The following is a 17,746-nucleotide window of genomic DNA, read 5'->3' as shown; positions in this document are numbered from 1 at the left end:
CTTAACCTCCATTTTGGCTAATTTTTAGAGAATGCAAAAATATCCCATGGAAGTCGTAGTTATGTTGTTTACCTATCCAACGAATTGTCACACGCTAAGATTCAATGCAAATCGGCCACATTATGGCCTTCCTAGTAAAAAAGGGTCGAAAACGAGTAATGTCCCAAATTAACGAGGAGATTTTCTTAACCTCCATTTTGGCTGAATTTTTAAAAAATGCAAAAATATCCCATGGAAGTCGTAGCTATGTTGTTTACCTATCCAACGAATTGTCCCATGCTAAGATTCAATACAAACCGGCCACTTTATGGCCTTCCTAGTAAAAATGGGTCGAAAACGAGTAATGTCCTAAATTAACGAGGATATTTTCTTAACCCCCATTTTGGCTGAATTTTTAGAGAATGCAAAAATATCCCATGGAAGTCGTAGTTATGTTGTTTACCTATCCAACGAATTGTCACACGCTAAGATTCAATGCAAATCGGCCACATTATGGCCTTCCTACTAAAAAAGGGTCCAAAACGAGTAATGTCCCAAATTAACGAGGATATTTTCTTAACCTCCATTTTGGCTGAATTTTTAGAGAATGCAAAAATGTCCCATGGAAGTCGTAGTAATGCGGTTTACCTATCCAACGAATTGTCACACGCTAAGATTCAATGCAAATCGGCCACATTATGGCCTTCCTAGTAAAAAAGGGTCGAAAACGAGTAATGTCCCAAATTAACGAGGAGATTTTCTTAACCTCCATTTTGGTTGAATTTTTAAAAAATGCAAAAATATCCCATGGAAGTCGTAGCTATGTTGTTTACCTATCCAACGAATTGTCCCATGCTAAGATTCAATACAAACCGGCCACTTTATGGCCTTCCTTATAAAAAAGGGTCGAAAACGAGTAATGTCCTAAATTAACGAGGGGATTTTCTTAACCTCCATTTTGGCTAAATTTTTAGAGAATGCAAAAATATCCCATGGAAGTCGTAGTTATGTTGTTTACCTATCCAACGAATTGTCACACGCTAAGATTCAATGCAAATCGGCCACATTATGGCCTTCCTAGTAAAAAGGGTCGAAAACGAGTAATGTCCCAAGTTAACGAGGAGATTTTCTTAACCTCCATTTTGGCTGAATTTTTAAAAAATGCAAAAATATCCCATGGAAGTCGTAGCTATGTTGTTTACCTATCCAACGAATTGTCCCATGCTAAGATTCAATACAAACCGGCTACTTTATGGCCTTCCTTATAAAAAAGGGTCGAAAACGAGTAATGTCCTAAATTAACGAGGGGATTTTCTTAACCTCCATTTTGGCTAATTTTTAGAGAATGCAAAAATATCCCATGGAAGTCGTAGTTATGTTGTTTACCTATCCAACGAATTGTCACACGCTAAGATTCAATGCAAATCGGCCACATTATGGCCTTCCTAGTAAAAAAGGGTCGAAAACGAGTAATGTCCCAAATTAACGAGGAGATTTTCTTAACCTCCATTTTGGCTGAATTTTTAAAAAATGCAAAAATATCCCATGGAAGTCGTAGCTATGTTGTTTACCTATCCAACGAATTGTCCCATGCTAAGATTCAATACAAACCGGCCACTTTATGGCCTTCCTAGTAAAAATGGGTCGAAAACGAGTAATGTCCTAAATTAACGAGGATATTTTCTTAACCCCCATTTTGGCTGAATTTTTAGAGAATGCAAAAATATCCCATGGAAGTCGTAGTTATGTTGTTTACCTATCCAACGAATTGTCACACGCTAAGATTCAATGCAAATCGGCCACATTATGGCCTTCCTACTAAAAAAGGGTCCAAAACGAGTAATGTCCCAAATTAACGAGGATATTTTCTTAACCTCCATTTTGGCTGAATTTTTAGAGAATGCAAAAATGTCCCATGGAAGTCGTAGTAATGCGGTTTACCTATCCAACGAATTGTCACACGCTAAGATTCAATGCAAATCGGCCACATTATGGCCTTCCTAGTAAAAAAGGGTCGAAAACGAGTAATGTCCCAAATTAACGAGGAGATTTTCTTAACCTCCATTTTGGTTGAATTTTTAAAAAATGCAAAAATATCCCATGGAAGTCGTAGCTATGTTGTTTACCTATCCAACGAATTGTCCCATGCTAAGATTCAATACAAACCGGCCACTTTATGGCCTTCCTTATAAAAAAGGGTCGAAAACGAGTAATGTCCTAAATTAACGAGGGGATTTTCTTAACCTCCATTTTGGCTAAATTTTTAGAGAATGCAAAAATATCCCATGGAAGTCGTAGTTATGTTGTTTACCTATCCAACGAATTGTCACACGCTAAGATTCAATGCAAATCGGCCACATTATGGCCTTCCTACTAAAAAAGGGTCCAAAACGAGTAATGTCCCAAATTAACGAGGAAATTTTCTTAACCTCCATTTTGGCTGAATTTTTAAAAAATGCAAAAATATCCCATGGAAGTCGTAGCTATGTTGTTTACCTATCCAACGAATTGTCCCATGCTAAGATTCAATACAAACCGGCCACTTTATGGCCTTCCTAGTAAAAATGGGTCGAAAACGAGTAATGTCCTAAATTAACGAGGATATTTTCTTAACCCCCATTTTGGCTGAATTTTTAGAGAATTCAAAAATGTCCCATGGAAGTCGTAGTTATGTTGTTTACCTATCCAACGAATTGTCACACGCTAAGATTCAATGCAAATCGGCCACAATATGGCCTTCCTACTAAAAAAGGGTCCAAAACGATTAATGTCCCGAATTAACAAGGAGATTTTCTTAACCTCCATTTTGGCTGAATTTTTAAAAAATGCAAAAATATCCCATGGAAGTCGTAGCTATGTTGTTTACCTATCCAACGAATTGTCCCATGCTAAGATCAATACAAACCGGCCACTTTATGGCCTTCCTAGTAAAAATGGGTCGAAAACAAGTAATGTCCTAAATTAACGAGGATATTTTCTTAACCCCCATTTTGGCTGAATTTTTAGAGAATGCAAAAATGTCCCATGGAAGTCGTAGTTATGTTGTTTACCTATCCAACGAATTGTCACACGCTAAGATTCAATGCAAATCGGCCACATTATGGCCTTCCTAGTAAAAAAGGGTCGAAAACGAGTAATGTCCCAAATTAACGAGGAGATTTTCTTAACCTCCATTTTGGCTGAATTTTTAAAAAATGCAAAAATATCCCATGGAAGTCGTAGCTATGTTGTTTACCTATCCAACGAATTGTCCCATGCTAAGATTCAATACAAACCGGCTACTTTATGGCCTTCCTTATAAAAAAGGGTCGAAAACGAGTAATGTCCTAAATTAACGAGGGGATTTTCTTAACCTCCATTTTGGCTAATTTTTAGAGAATGCAAAAATATCCCATGGAAGTCGTAGTTATGTTGTTTACCTATCCAACGAATTGTCACACGCTAAGATTCAATGCAAATCGGCCACATTATGGCCTTCCTAGTAAAAAGGGTCGAAAACGAGTAATGTCCCAAGTTAACGAGGAGATTTTCTTAACCTCCATTTTGGCTGAATTTTTAAAAAATGCAAAAATATCCCATGGAAGTCGTAGCTATGTTGTTTACCTATCCAACGAATTGTCCCATGCTAAGATTCAATACAAACCGGCTACTTTATGGCCTTCCTTATAAAAAAGGGTCGAAAACGAGTAATGTCCTAAATTAACGAGGGGATTTTCTTAACCTCCATTTTGGCTAATTTTTAGAGAATGCAAAAATATCCCATGGAAGTCGTAGTTATGTTGTTTACCTATCCAACGAATTGTCACACGCTAAGATTCAATGCAAATCGGCCACATTATGGCCTTCCTAGTAAAAAGGGTCGAAAACGAGTAATGTCCCAAGTTAACGAGGAGATTTTCTTAACCTCCATTTTGGCTGAATTTTTAAAAAATGCAAAAATATCCCATGGAAGTCGTAGCTATGTTGTTTACCTATCCAACGAATTGTCCCATGCTAAGATTCAATACAAACCGGCTACTTTATGGCCTTCCTTATAAAAAAGGGTCGAAAACGAGTAATGTCCTAAATTAACGAGGGGATTTTCTTAACCTCCATTTTGGCTAATTTTTAGAGAATGCAAAAATATCCCATGGAAGTCATAGTTATGTTGTTTACCTATCCAACGAATTGTCACACGCTAAGATTCAATGCAAATCGGCCACATTATGGCCTTCCTAGTAAAAAAGGGTCGAAAACGAGTAATGTCCCAAATTAACGAGGAGATTTTCTTAACCTCCATTTTGGCTGAATTTTTAAAAAATGCAAAAATATCCCATGGAAGTCGTAGCTATGTTGTTTACCTATCCAACGAATTGTCCCATGCTAAGATTCAATACAAACCGGCCACTTTATGGCCTTCCTAGTAAAAATGGGTCGAAAACGAGTAATGTCCTAAATTAACGAGGATATTTTCTTAACCCCCATTTTGGCTGAATTTTTAGAGAATGCAAAAATATCCCATGGAAGTCGTAGTTATGTTGTTTACCTATCCAACGAATTGTCACACGCTAAGATTCAATGCAAATCGGCCACAATATGGCCTTCCTACTAAAAAAGGGTCCAAAACGAGTAATGTCCCAAATTAACGAGGATATTTTCTTAACCTCCATTTTGGCTGAATTTTTAGAGAATGCAAAAATGTCCCATGGAAGTCGTAGTAATGCGGTTTACCTATCCAACGAATTGTCACACGCTAAGATTCAATGCAAATCGGCCACATTATGGCCTTCCTAGTAAAAAAGGGTCGAAAACGAGTAATGTCCCAAATTAACGAGGAGATTTTCTTAACCTCCATTTTGGTTGAATTTTTAAAAAATGCAAAAATATCCCATGGAAGTCGTAGCTATGTTGTTTACCTATCCAACGAATTGTCCCATGCTAAGATTCAATACAAACCGGCCACTTTATGGCCTTCCTTATAAAAAAGGGTCGAAAACGAGTAATGTCCTAAATTAACGAGGGGATTTTCTTAACCTCCATTTTGGCTAAATTTTTAGAGAATGCAAAAATATCCCATGGAAGTCGTAGTTATGTTGTTTACCTATCCAACGAATTGTCACACGCTAAGATTCAATGCAAATCGGCCACATTATGGCCTTCCTACTAAAAAAGGGTCCAAAACGAGTAATGTCCCAAATTAACGAGGAAATTTTCTTAACCTCCATTTTGGCTGAATTTTTAAAAAATGCAAAAATATCCCATGGAAGTCGTAGCTATGTTGTTTACCTATCCAACGAATTGTCCCATGCTAAGATTCAATACAAACCGGCCACTTTATGGCCTTCCTAGTAAAAATGGGTCGAAAACGAGTAATGTCCTAAATTAACGAGGATATTTTCTTAACCCCCATTTTGGCTGAATTTTTAGAGAATTCAAAAATGTCCCATGGAAGTCGTAGTTATGTTGTTTACCTATCCAACGAATTGTCACACGCTAAGATTCAATGCAAATCGGCCACAATATGGCCTTCCTACTAAAAAAGGGTCCAAAACGATTAATGTCCCGAATTAACAAGGAGATTTTCTTAACCTCCATTTTGGCTGAATTTTTAAAAAATGCAAAAATATCCCATGGAAGTCGTAGCTATGTTGTTTACCTATCCAACGAATTGTCCCATGCTAAGATTCAATACAAACCGGCCACTTTATGGCCTTCCTAGTAAAAATGGGTCGAAAACGAGTAATGTCCTAAATTAACGAGGATATTTTCTTAACCCCCATTTTGGCTGAATTTTTAGAGAATGCAAAAATGTCCCATGGAAGTCGTAGTTATGTTGTTTACCTATCCAACGAATTGTCACACGCTAAGATTCAATGCAAATCGGCCACATTATGGCCTTCCTAGTAAAAAGGGTCGAAAACGAGTAATGTCCCAAGTTAACGAGGAGATTTTCTTAACCTCCATTTTGGCTGAATTTTTAAAAAATGCAAAAATATCCCATGGAAGTCGTAGCTATGTTGTTTACCTATCCAACGAATTGTCCCATGCTAAGATTCAATACAAACCGGCTACTTTATGGCCTTCCTTATAAAAAAGGGTCGAAAACGAGTAATGTCCTAAATTAACGAGGGGATTTTCTTAACCTCTATTTTGGCTAATTTTTAGAGAATGCAAAAATATCCCATGGAAGTCGTAGTTATGTTGTTTACCTATCCAACGAATTGTCACATGCTAAGATTCAATGCAAATCGGCCACATTATGGCCTTCCTAGTAAAAAAGGGTCGAAAACGAGTAATGTCCCAAATTAACGAGGAGATTTTCTTAACCTCCATTTTGGCTGAATTTTTAAAAAATGCAAAAATGTCCCATGGAAGTCGTAGTTATGTTGTTTACCTATCCAACGAATTGTCACACGCTAAGATTCAATGCAAATCGGCCACATTATGGCCTTCCTAGTAAAAAGGGTCGAAAACGAGTAATGTCCCAAGTTAACGAGGAGATTTTCTTAACCTCCATTTTGGCTGAATTTTTAAAAAATGCAAAAATATCCCATGGAAGTCGTAGCTATGTTGTTTACCTATCCAACGAATTGTCCCATGCTAAGATTCAATACAAACCGGCTACTTTATGGCCTTCCTTATAAAAAAGGGTCGAAAACGAGTAATGTCCTAAATTAACGAGGGGATTTTCTTAACCTCCATTTTGGCTAAATTTTTAGAGAATGCAAAAATATCCCATGGAAGTCGTAGTTATGTTGTTTACCTATCCAACGAATTGTCACACGCTAAGATTCAATGCAAATCGGCCACATTATGGCCTTCCTACTAAAAAAGGGTCCAAAACGAGTAATGTCCCAAATTAACGAGGAAATTTTCTTAACCTCCATTTTGGCTGAATTTTTAAAAAATGCAAAAATATCCCATGGAAGTCGTAGCTATGTTGTTTACCTATCCAACGAATTGTCCCATGCTAAGATTCAATACAAACCGGCCACTTTATGGCCTTCCTAGTAAAAATGGGTCGAAAACGAGTAATGTCCTAAATTAACGAGGATATTTTCTTAACCCCCATTTTGGCTGAATTTTTAGAGAATTCAAAAATGTCCCATGGAAGTCGTAGTTATGTTGTTTACCTATCCAACGAATTGTCACACGCTAAGATTCAATGCAAATCGGCCACAATATGGCCTTCCTACTAAAAAAGGGTCCAAAACGATTAATGTCCCGAATTAACAAGGAGATTTTCTTAACCTCCATTTTGGCTGAATTTTTAAAAAATGCAAAAATATCCCATGGAAGTCGTAGCTATGTTGTTTACCTATCCAACGAATTGTCCCATGCTAAGATTCAATACAAACCGGCCACTTTATGGCCTTCCTAGTAAAAATGGGTCGAAAACGAGTAATGTCCTAAATTAACGAGGATATTTTCTTAACCCCCATTTTGGCTGAATTTTTAGAGAATGCAAAAATGTCCCATGGAAGTCGTAGTTATGTTGTTTACCTATCCAACGAATTGTCACACGCTAAGATTCAATGCAAATCGGCCACATTATGGCCTTCCTAGTAAAAAGGGTCGAAAACGAGTAATGTCCCAAGTTAACGAGGAGATTTTCTTAACCTCCATTTTGGCTGAATTTTTAAAAAATGCAAAAATATCCCATGGAAGTCGTAGCTATGTTGTTTACCTATCCAACGAATTGTCCCATGCTAAGATTCAATACAAACCGGCTACTTTATGGCCTTCCTTATAAAAAAGGGTCGAAAACGAGTAATGTCCTAAATTAACGAGGGGATTTTCTTAACCTCTATTTTGGCTAATTTTTAGAGAATGCAAAAATATCCCATGGAAGTCGTAGTTATGTTGTTTACCTATCCAACGAATTGTCACACGCTAAGATTCAATGCAAATCGGCCACATTATGGCCTTCCTAGTAAAAAAGGGTCGAAAACGAGTAATGTCCCAAATTAACGAGGAGATTTTCTTAACCTCCATTTTGGCTGAATTTTTAAAAAATGCAAAAATGTCCCATGGAAGTCGTAGTTATGTTGTTTACCTATCCAACGAATTGTCACACGCTAAGATTCAATGCAAATCGGCCACATTATGGCCTTCCTAGTAAAAAGGGTCGAAAACGAGTAATGTCCCAAGTTAACGAGGAGATTTTCTTAACCTCCATTTTGGCTGAATTTTTAAAAAATGCAAAAATATCCCATGGAAGTCGTAGCTATGTTGTTTACCTATCCAACGAATTGTCCCATGCTAAGATTCAATACAAACCGGCTACTTTATGGCCTTCCTTATAAAAAAGGGTCGAAAACGAGTAATGTCCTAAATTAACGAGGGGATTTTCTTAACCTCCATTTTGGCTAATTTTTAGAGAATGCAAAAATATCCCATGGAAGTCGTAGTTATGTTGTTTACCTATCCAACGAATTGTCACACGCTAAGATTCAATGCAAATCGGCCACATTATGGCCTTCCTAGTAAAAAAGGGTCGAAAACGAGTAATGTCCCAAATTAACAAGGAGATTTTCTTAACCTCCATTTTGGCTGAATTTTTAAAAAATGCAAAAATATCCCATGGAAGTCGTAGCTATGTTGTTTACCTATCCAACGAATTGTCCCATGCTAAGATTCAATACAAACCGGCCACTTTATGGCCTTCCTTATAAAAAAGGGTTGAAAACGAGTAATGTCCTAAATTAACGAGGGGATTTTCTTAACCTCCATTTTGGCTAAATTTTTAGAGAATGCAAAAATATCCCATGGAAGTCGTAGTTATGTTGTTTACCTAGCCAACGAATTGTCACACGCTAAGATTCAATGCAAATCGGCCACATTATGGCCTTCCTACTAAAAAAGGGTCCAAAACGAGTAATGTCCTAAATTAACGGGGAGATTTTCTTAACCTCCATTTTGGCTGAATTTTTAGAGAATGCAAAAATGTCCCATGGAAGTCGTAGTTATGCTGTTTACCTATCCAACGAATTGTCACACGCTAAGATTCAATGCAAATCGGCCACATTATGGCCTTCCTAGTAAAAAAGGGTCGAAAACGAGTAATGTCCCAAATTAACGAGGAGATTTTCTTAACCTCCATTTTGGCTGAATTTTTAAAAAATGCAAAAATATCCCATGGAAGTCGTAGCTATGTTGTTTACCTATCCAACGAATTGTCACACGCTAAGATTCAATGCAAATCGGCCACATTATGGCCTTCCTAGTAAAAAAGGGTCGAAAACGAGTAATGTCCCAAATTAACGAGGAGATTTTCTTAACCTCCATTTTGGCTGAATTTTTAAAAAATGCAAAAATATCCCATGGAAGTCGTAGCTATGTTGTTTACCTATCCAACGAATTGTCCCATGCTAAGATTCAATACAAACCGGCAACTTTATGGCCTTCCTTATAAAAAAGGGTTGAAAACGAGTAATGTCCTAAATTAACGAGGGGATTTTCTTAACCTCCATTTTGGCTAAATTTTTAGAGAATGCAAAAATATCCCATGGAAGTCGTAGTTATGTTGTTTACCTAGCCAACGAATTGTCACACGCTATGATTCAATGCAAATCGGCCACATTATGGCCTTCCTACTAAAAAAGGGTCCAAAACGAGTAATGTCCCAAATTAACGGGGAGATTTTCTTAACCTCCATTTTGGCTGAATTTTTAGAGAATGCAAAAATGTCCCATGGAAGTCGTAGTTATGCTGTTTACCTATCCAACGAATTGTCACACGCTAAGATTCAATGCTAATCGGCCACATTATGGCCTTCCTAGTAAAAAAGGGTCGAAAACGAGTAATGTCCCAAATTAACGAGGAGATTTTCTTAACCTCCATTTTGGCTGAATTTTTAAAAAATGCAAAAATATCCCATGGAAGTCGTAGCTATGTTGTTTACCTATCCAACGAATTGTCCCATGCTAAGATTCAATACAAACCGGCTACTTTATGGCCTTCCTTATAAAAAAGGGTCGAGAACGAGTAATGTCCTAAATTAACGAGGGGATTTTCTTAACCTCCATTTTGGCTAAATTTTTAGAGAATGCAAAAATATCCCATGGAAGTCGTAGTTATGTTGTTTACCTATCCAACGAATTGTCACACGCTAAGATTCAATGCAAATCGGCCACATTATGGCCTTCCTAGTAAAAAGGGTCGAAAACGAGTAATGTCCCAAGTTAACGAGGAGATTTTCTTAACCTCCATTTTGGCTGAATTTTTAAAAAATGCAAAAATATCCCATGGAAGTCGTAGCTATGTTGTTTACCTATCCAACGAATTGTCCCATGCTAAGATTCAATACAAACCGGCTACTTTATGGCCTTCCTTATAAAAAAGGGTCGAAAACGAGTAATGTCCTAAATTAACGAGGGGATTTTCTTAACCTCCATTTTGGCTAATTTTTAGAGAATGCAAAAATATCCCATGGAAGTCGTAGTTATGTTGTTTACCTATCCAACGAATTGTCACACGCTAAGATTCAATGCAAATCGGCCACATTATGGCCTTCTTAGTAAAAAAGGGTCGAAAACGAGTAATGTCCCAAGTTAACGAGGAGATTTTCTTAACCTCCATTTTGGCTGAATTTTTAAACAATGCAAAAATATCCCATGGAAGTCGTAGCTATGTTGTTTACCTATCCAACGAATTGTCCCATGCTAAGATTCAATACAAACCGGCTACTTTATGGCCTTCCTTATAAAAAAGGGTCGAAAACGAGTAATGTCCTAAATTAACGAGGGGATTTTCTTAACCTCCATTTTGGCTAATTTTTAGAGAATGCAAAAATATCCCATGGAAGTCGTAGTTATGTTGTTTACCTATCCAACGAATTGTCACACACTAAGATTCAATGCAAATCGGCCACATTATGGCCTTCCTAGTAAAAAAGGGTCGAAAACGAGTAATGTCCCAAATTAACGAGGAGATTTTCTTAACCTCCATTTTGGCTGAATTTTTAAAAAATGCAAAAATATCCCATGGAAGTCGTAGCTATGTTGTTTACCTATCCAACGAATTGTCCCATGCTAAGATTCAATACAAACCGGCTACTTTATGGCCTTCCTTATAAAAAAGGGTCGAAAACGAGTAATGTCCTAAATTAACGAGGGGATTTTCTTAACCTCTATTTTGGCTAATTTTTAGAGAATGCAAAAATATCCCATGGAAGTCGTAGTTATGTTGTTTACCTATCCAACGAATTGTCACACGCTAAGATTCAATGCAAATCGGCCACATTATGGCCTTCCTAGTAAAAAAGGGTCGAAAACGAGTAATGTCCCAAATTAACGAGGAGATTTTCTTAACCTCCATTTTGGCTGAATTTTTAAAAAATGCAAAAATGTCCCATGGAAGTCGTAGTTATGTTGTTTACCTATCCAACGAATTGTCACACGCTAAGATTCAATGCAAATCGGCCACATTATGGCCTTCCTAGTAAAAAGGGTCGAAAACGAGTAATGTCCCAAGTTAACGAGGAGATTTTCTTAACCTCCATTTTGGCTGAATTTTTAAAAAATGCAAAAATATCCCATGGAAGTCGTAGCTATGTTGTTTACCTATCCAACGAATTGTCCCATGCTAAGATTCAATACAAACCGGCTACTTTATGGCCTTCCTTATAAAAAAGGGTCGAAAACGAGTAATGTCCTAAATTAACGAGGGGATTTTCTTAACCTCCATTTTGGCTAATTTTTAGAGAATGCAAAAATATCCCATGGAAGTCGTAGTTATGTTGTTTACCTATCCAACGAATTGTCACACGCTAAGATTCAATGCAAATCGGCCACATTATGGCCTTCCTAGTAAAAAAGGGTCGAAAACGAGTAATGTCCCAAATTAACAAGGAGATTTTCTTAACCTCCATTTTGGCTGAATTTTTAAAAAATGCAAAAATATCCCATGGAAGTCGTAGCTATGTTGTTTACCTATCCAACGAATTGTCCCATGCTAAGATTCAATACAAACCGGCCACTTTATGGCCTTCCTTATAAAAAAGGGTTGAAAACGAGTAATGTCCTAAATTAACGAGGGGATTTTCTTAACCTCCATTTTGGCTAAATTTTTAGAGAATGCAAAAATATCCCATGGAAGTCGTAGTTATGTTGTTTACCTAGCCAACGAATTGTCACACGCTAAGATTCAATGCAAATCGGCCACATTATGGCCTTCCTACTAAAAAAGGGTCCAAAACGAGTAATGTCCTAAATTAACGGGGAGATTTTCTTAACCTCCATTTTGGCTGAATTTTTAGAGAATGCAAAAATGTCCCATGGAAGTCGTAGTTATGCTGTTTACCTATCCAACGAATTGTCACACGCTAAGATTCAATGCAAATCGGCCACATTATGGCCTTCCTAGTAAAAAAGGGTCGAAAACGAGTAATGTCCCAAATTAACGAGGAGATTTTCTTAACCTCCATTTTGGCTGAATTTTTAAAAAATGCAAAAATATCCCATGGAAGTCGTAGCTATGTTGTTTACCTATCCAACGAATTGTCACACGCTAAGATTCAATGCAAATCGGCCACATTATGGCCTTCCTAGTAAAAAAGGGTCGAAAACGAGTAATGTCCCAAATTAACGAGGAGATTTTCTTAACCTCCATTTTGGCTGAATTTTTAAAAAATGCAAAAATATCCCATGGAAGTCGTAGCTATGTTGTTTACCTATCCAACGAATTGTCCCATGCTAAGATTCAATACAAACCGGCAACTTTATGGCCTTCCTTATAAAAAAGGGTTGAAAACGAGTAATGTCCTAAATTAACGAGGGGATTTTCTTAACCTCCATTTTGGCTAAATTTTTAGAGAATGCAAAAATATCCCATGGAAGTCGTAGTTATGTTGTTTACCTAGCCAACGAATTGTCACACGCTATGATTCAATGCAAATCGGCCACATTATGGCCTTCCTACTAAAAAAGGGTCCAAAACGAGTAATGTCCCAAATTAACGGGGAGATTTTCTTAACCTCCATTTTGGCTGAATTTTTAGAGAATGCAAAAATGTCCCATGGAAGTCGTAGTTATGCTGTTTACCTATCCAACGAATTGTCACACGCTAAGATTCAATGCTAATCGGCCACATTATGGCCTTCCTAGTAAAAAAGGGTCGAAAACGAGTAATGTCCCAAATTAACGAGGAGATTTTCTTAACCTCCATTTTGGCTGAATTTTTAAAAAATGCAAAAATATCCCATGGAAGTCGTAGCTATGTTGTTTACCTATCCAACGAATTGTCCCATGCTAAGATTCAATACAAACCGGCTACTTTATGGCCTTCCTTATAAAAAAGGGTCGAGAACGAGTAATGTCCTAAATTAACGAGGGGATTTTCTTAACCTCCATTTTGGCTAAATTTTTAGAGAATGCAAAAATATCCCATGGAAGTCGTAGTTATGTTGTTTACCTATCCAACGAATTGTCACACGCTAAGATTCAATGCAAATCGGCCACATTATGGCCTTCCTAGTAAAAAGGGTCGAAAACGAGTAATGTCCCAAGTTAACGAGGAGATTTTCTTAACCTCCATTTTGGCTGAATTTTTAAAAAATGCAAAAATATCCCATGGAAGTCGTAGCTATGTTGTTTACCTATCCAACGAATTGTCCCATGCTAAGATTCAATACAAACCGGCTACTTTATGGCCTTCCTTATAAAAAAGGGTCGAAAACGAGTAATGTCCTAAATTAACGAGGGGATTTTCTTAACCTCCATTTTGGCTAATTTTTAGAGAATGCAAAAATATCCCATGGAAGTCGTAGTTATGTTGTTTACCTATCCAACGAATTGTCACACGCTAAGATTCAATGCAAATCGGCCACATTATGGCCTTCTTAGTAAAAAAGGGTCGAAAACGAGTAATGTCCCAAGTTAACGAGGAGATTTTCTTAACCTCCATTTTGGCTGAATTTTTAAACAATGCAAAAATATCCCATGGAAGTCGTAGCTATGTTGTTTACCTATCCAACGAATTGTCCCATGCTAAGATTCAATACAAACCGGCTACTTTATGGCCTTCCTTATAAAAAAGGGTCGAAAACGAGTAATGTCCTAAATTAACGAGGGGATTTTCTTAACCTCCATTTTGGCTAATTTTTAGAGAATGCAAAAATATCCCATGGAAGTCGTAGTTATGTTGTTTACCTATCCAACGAATTGTCACACACTAAGATTCAATGCAAATCGGCCACATTATGGCCTTCCTAGTAAAAAAGGGTCGAAAACGAGTAATGTCCCAAATTAACGAGGAGATTTTCTTAACCTCCATTTTGGCTGAATTTTTAAAAAATGCAAAAATATCCCATGGAAGTCGTAGCTATGTTGTTTACCTATCCAACGAATTGTCCCATGCTAAGATTCAATACAAACCGGCCACTTTATGGCCTTCCTTATAAAAAAGGGTTGAAAACGAGTAATGTCCTAAATTAACGAGGGGATTTTCTTAACCTCCATTTTGGCTAAATTTTTAGAGAATGCAAAAATATCCCATGGAAGTCGTAGTTATGTTGTTTACCTAGCCAACGAATTGTCACACGCTAAGATTCAATGCAAATCGGCCACATTATGGCCTTCCTACTAAAAAAGGGTCCAAAACGAGTAATGTCCCAAATTAACGGGGAGATTTTCTTAACCTCCATTTTGGCTGAATTTTTAGAGAATGCAAAAATGTCCCATGGAGGTCGTAGTTATGCTGTTTACCTATCCAACGAATTGTCACACGCTAAGATTCAATGCAAATCGGCCACATTATGGCCTTCCTAGTAAAAAAGGGTCGAAAACGAGTAATGTCCCAAATTAACGAGGAGATTTTCTTAACCTCCATTTTGGCTGAATTTTTAAAAAATGCAAAAATATCCCATGGAAGTCGTAGCTATGTTGTTTACCTATCCAACGAATTGTCCCATGCTAAGATTCAATACAAACCGGCTACTTTATGGCCTTTCTTATAAAAAAGGGTCGAGAACGAGTAATGTCCTAAATTAACGAGGGGATTTTCTTAACCTCCATTTTGGCTAAATTTTTAGAGAATGCAAAAATATCCCATGGAAGTCGTAGTTATGTTGTTTACCTATCCAACGAATTGTCACACGCTAAGATTCAATGCAAATCGGCCACATTATGGCCTTCTTAGTAAAAAAGGGTCGAAAACGAGTAATGTCCCAAATTAACGAGGAGATTTTCTTAACCTCCATTTTGGCTGAATTTTTAAAAAATGCAAAAATATCCCATGGAAGTCGTAGCTATGTTGTTTACCTATCCAACGAATTGTCCCATGCTAAGATTCAATACAAACCGGCTACTTTATGGCCTTCCTTATAAAAAAGGGTCGAAAACGAGTAATGTCCTAAATTAACGAGGGGATTTTCTTAACCTCCATTCTGGCTAATTTTTAGAGAATGCAAAAATATCCCATGGAAGTCGTAGTTATGTTGTTTACCTATCCAACGAATTGTCACACGCTAAGATTCAATGCAAATCGGCCACATTATGGCCTTCCTAGTAAAAAAGGGTCGAAAACGAGTAATGTCCCAAATTAACGAGGAGATTTTCTTAACCTCCATTTTGGCTGAATTTTTAAAAAATGCAAAAATATCCCATGGAAGTCGTAGCTATGTTGTTTACCTATCCAACGAATTGTCCCATGCTAAGATTCAATACAAACCGGCTTCTTTATGGCCTTCCTTATAAAAAAGGGTTGAAAACGAGTAATGTCCTAAATTAACGAGGGGATTTTCTTAACCTCCATTTTGGCTAAATTTTTAGAGAATGCAAAAATATCCCATGGAAGTCGTAGTTATGTTGTTTACCTAGCCAACGAATTGTCACACGCTAAGATTCAATGCAAATCGGCCACATTATGGCCTTCCTACTAAAAAAGGGTCCAAAACGAGTAATGTCCCAAATTAACGGGGAGATTTTCTTAACCTCCATTTTGGCTGAATTTTTAGAGAATGCAAAAATGTCCCATGGAAGTCGTAGTTATGCTGTTTACCTATCCAACGAATTGTCACACGCTAAGATTCAATGCAAATCGGCCACATTATGGCCTTCCTAGTAAAAAAGGGTCGAAAACGAGTAATGTCCCAAATTAACGAGGAGATTTTCTTAACCTCCATTTTGGCTGAATTTTTAAAAAATGCAAAAATATCCCATGGAAGTCGTAGCTATGTTGTTTACCTATCCAACGAATTGTCCCATGCTAAGATTCAATACAAACCGGCTACTTTATGGCCTTCCTTATAAAAAAGGGTCGAGAACGAGTAATGTCCTAAATTAACGAGGGGATTTTCTTAACCTCCATTTTGGCTAAATTTTTAGAGAATGCAAAAATATCCCATGGAAGTCGTAGTTATGTTGTTTACCTATCCAACGAATTGTCACACGCTAAGATTCAATGCAAATCGGCCACATTATGGCCTTCCTAGTAAAAAAGGGTCGAAAACGAGTAATGTCCCAAATTAACGAGGAGATTTTCTTAACCTCCATTTTGGCTGAATTTTTAAAAAATGCAAAAATATCCCATGGAAGTCGTAGCTATGTTGTTTACCTATCCAACGAATTGTCCCATGCTAAGATTCAATACAAACCGGCTACTTTATGGCCTTTCTTATAAAAAAGGGTCGAGAACGAGTAATGTCCTAAATTAACGAGGGGATTTTCTTAACCTCCATTTTGGCTAAATTTTTAGAGAATGCAAAAATATCCCATGGAAGTCGTAGTTATGTTGTTTACCTATCCAACGAATTGTCACACGCTAAGATTCAATGCAAATCGGCCACATTATGGCCTTCTTAGTAAAAAAGGGTCGAAAACGAGTAATGTCCCAAATTAACGAGGAGATTTTCTTAACCTCCATTTTGGCTGAATTTTTAAAAAATGCAAAAATATCCCATGGAAGTCGTAGCTATGTTGTTTACCTATCCAACGAATTGTCCCATGCTAAGATTCAATACAAACCGGCTACTTTATGGCCTTCCTTATAAAAAAGGGTCGAAAACGAGTAATGTCCTAAATTAACGAGGGGATTTTCTTAACCTCCATTCTGGCTAATTTTTAGAGAATGCAAAAATATCCCATGGAAGTCGTAGTTATGTTGTTTACCTATCCAACGAATTGTCACACGCTAAGATTCAATGCAAATCGGCCACATTATGGCCTTCCTAGTAAAAAAGGGTCGAAAACGAGTAATGTCCCAAATTAACGAGGAGATTTTCTTAACCTCCATTTTGGCTGAATTTTTAAAAAATGCAAAAATATCCCATGGAAGTCGTAGCTATGTTGTTTACCTATCCAACGAATTGTCCCATGCTAAGATTCAATACAAACCGGCTTCTTTATGGCCTTCCTTATAAAAAAGGGTTGAAAACGAGTAATGTCCTAAATTAACGAGGGGATTTTCTTAACCTCCATTTTGGCTAAATTTTTAGAGAATGCAAAAATATCCCATGGAAGTCGTAGTTATGTTGTTTACCTAGCCAACGAATTGTCACACGCTAAGATTCAATGCAAATCGGCCACATTATGGCCTTCCTACTAAAAAAGGGTCCAAAACGAGTAATGTCCCAAATTAACGGGGAGATTTTCTTAACCTCCATTTTGGCTGAATTTTTAGAGAATGCAAAAATGTCCCATGGAAGTCGTAGTTATGCTGTTTACCTATCCAACGAATTGTCACACGCTAAGATTCAATGCAAATCGGCCACATTATGGCCTTCCTAGTAAAAAAGGGTCGAAAACGAGTAATGTCCCAAATTAACGAGGAGATTTTCTTAACCTCCATT

Source organism: Medicago sativa, chromosome 4 (assembly GCF_051527215.1).
Source record: "Medicago sativa cultivar Bolivia chromosome 4, Bolivia_mono, whole genome shotgun sequence".
NCBI lineage: Eukaryota > Viridiplantae > Streptophyta > Magnoliopsida > Fabales > Fabaceae > Medicago > Medicago sativa.
This window is presented reverse-complemented; position numbering follows the sequence as displayed.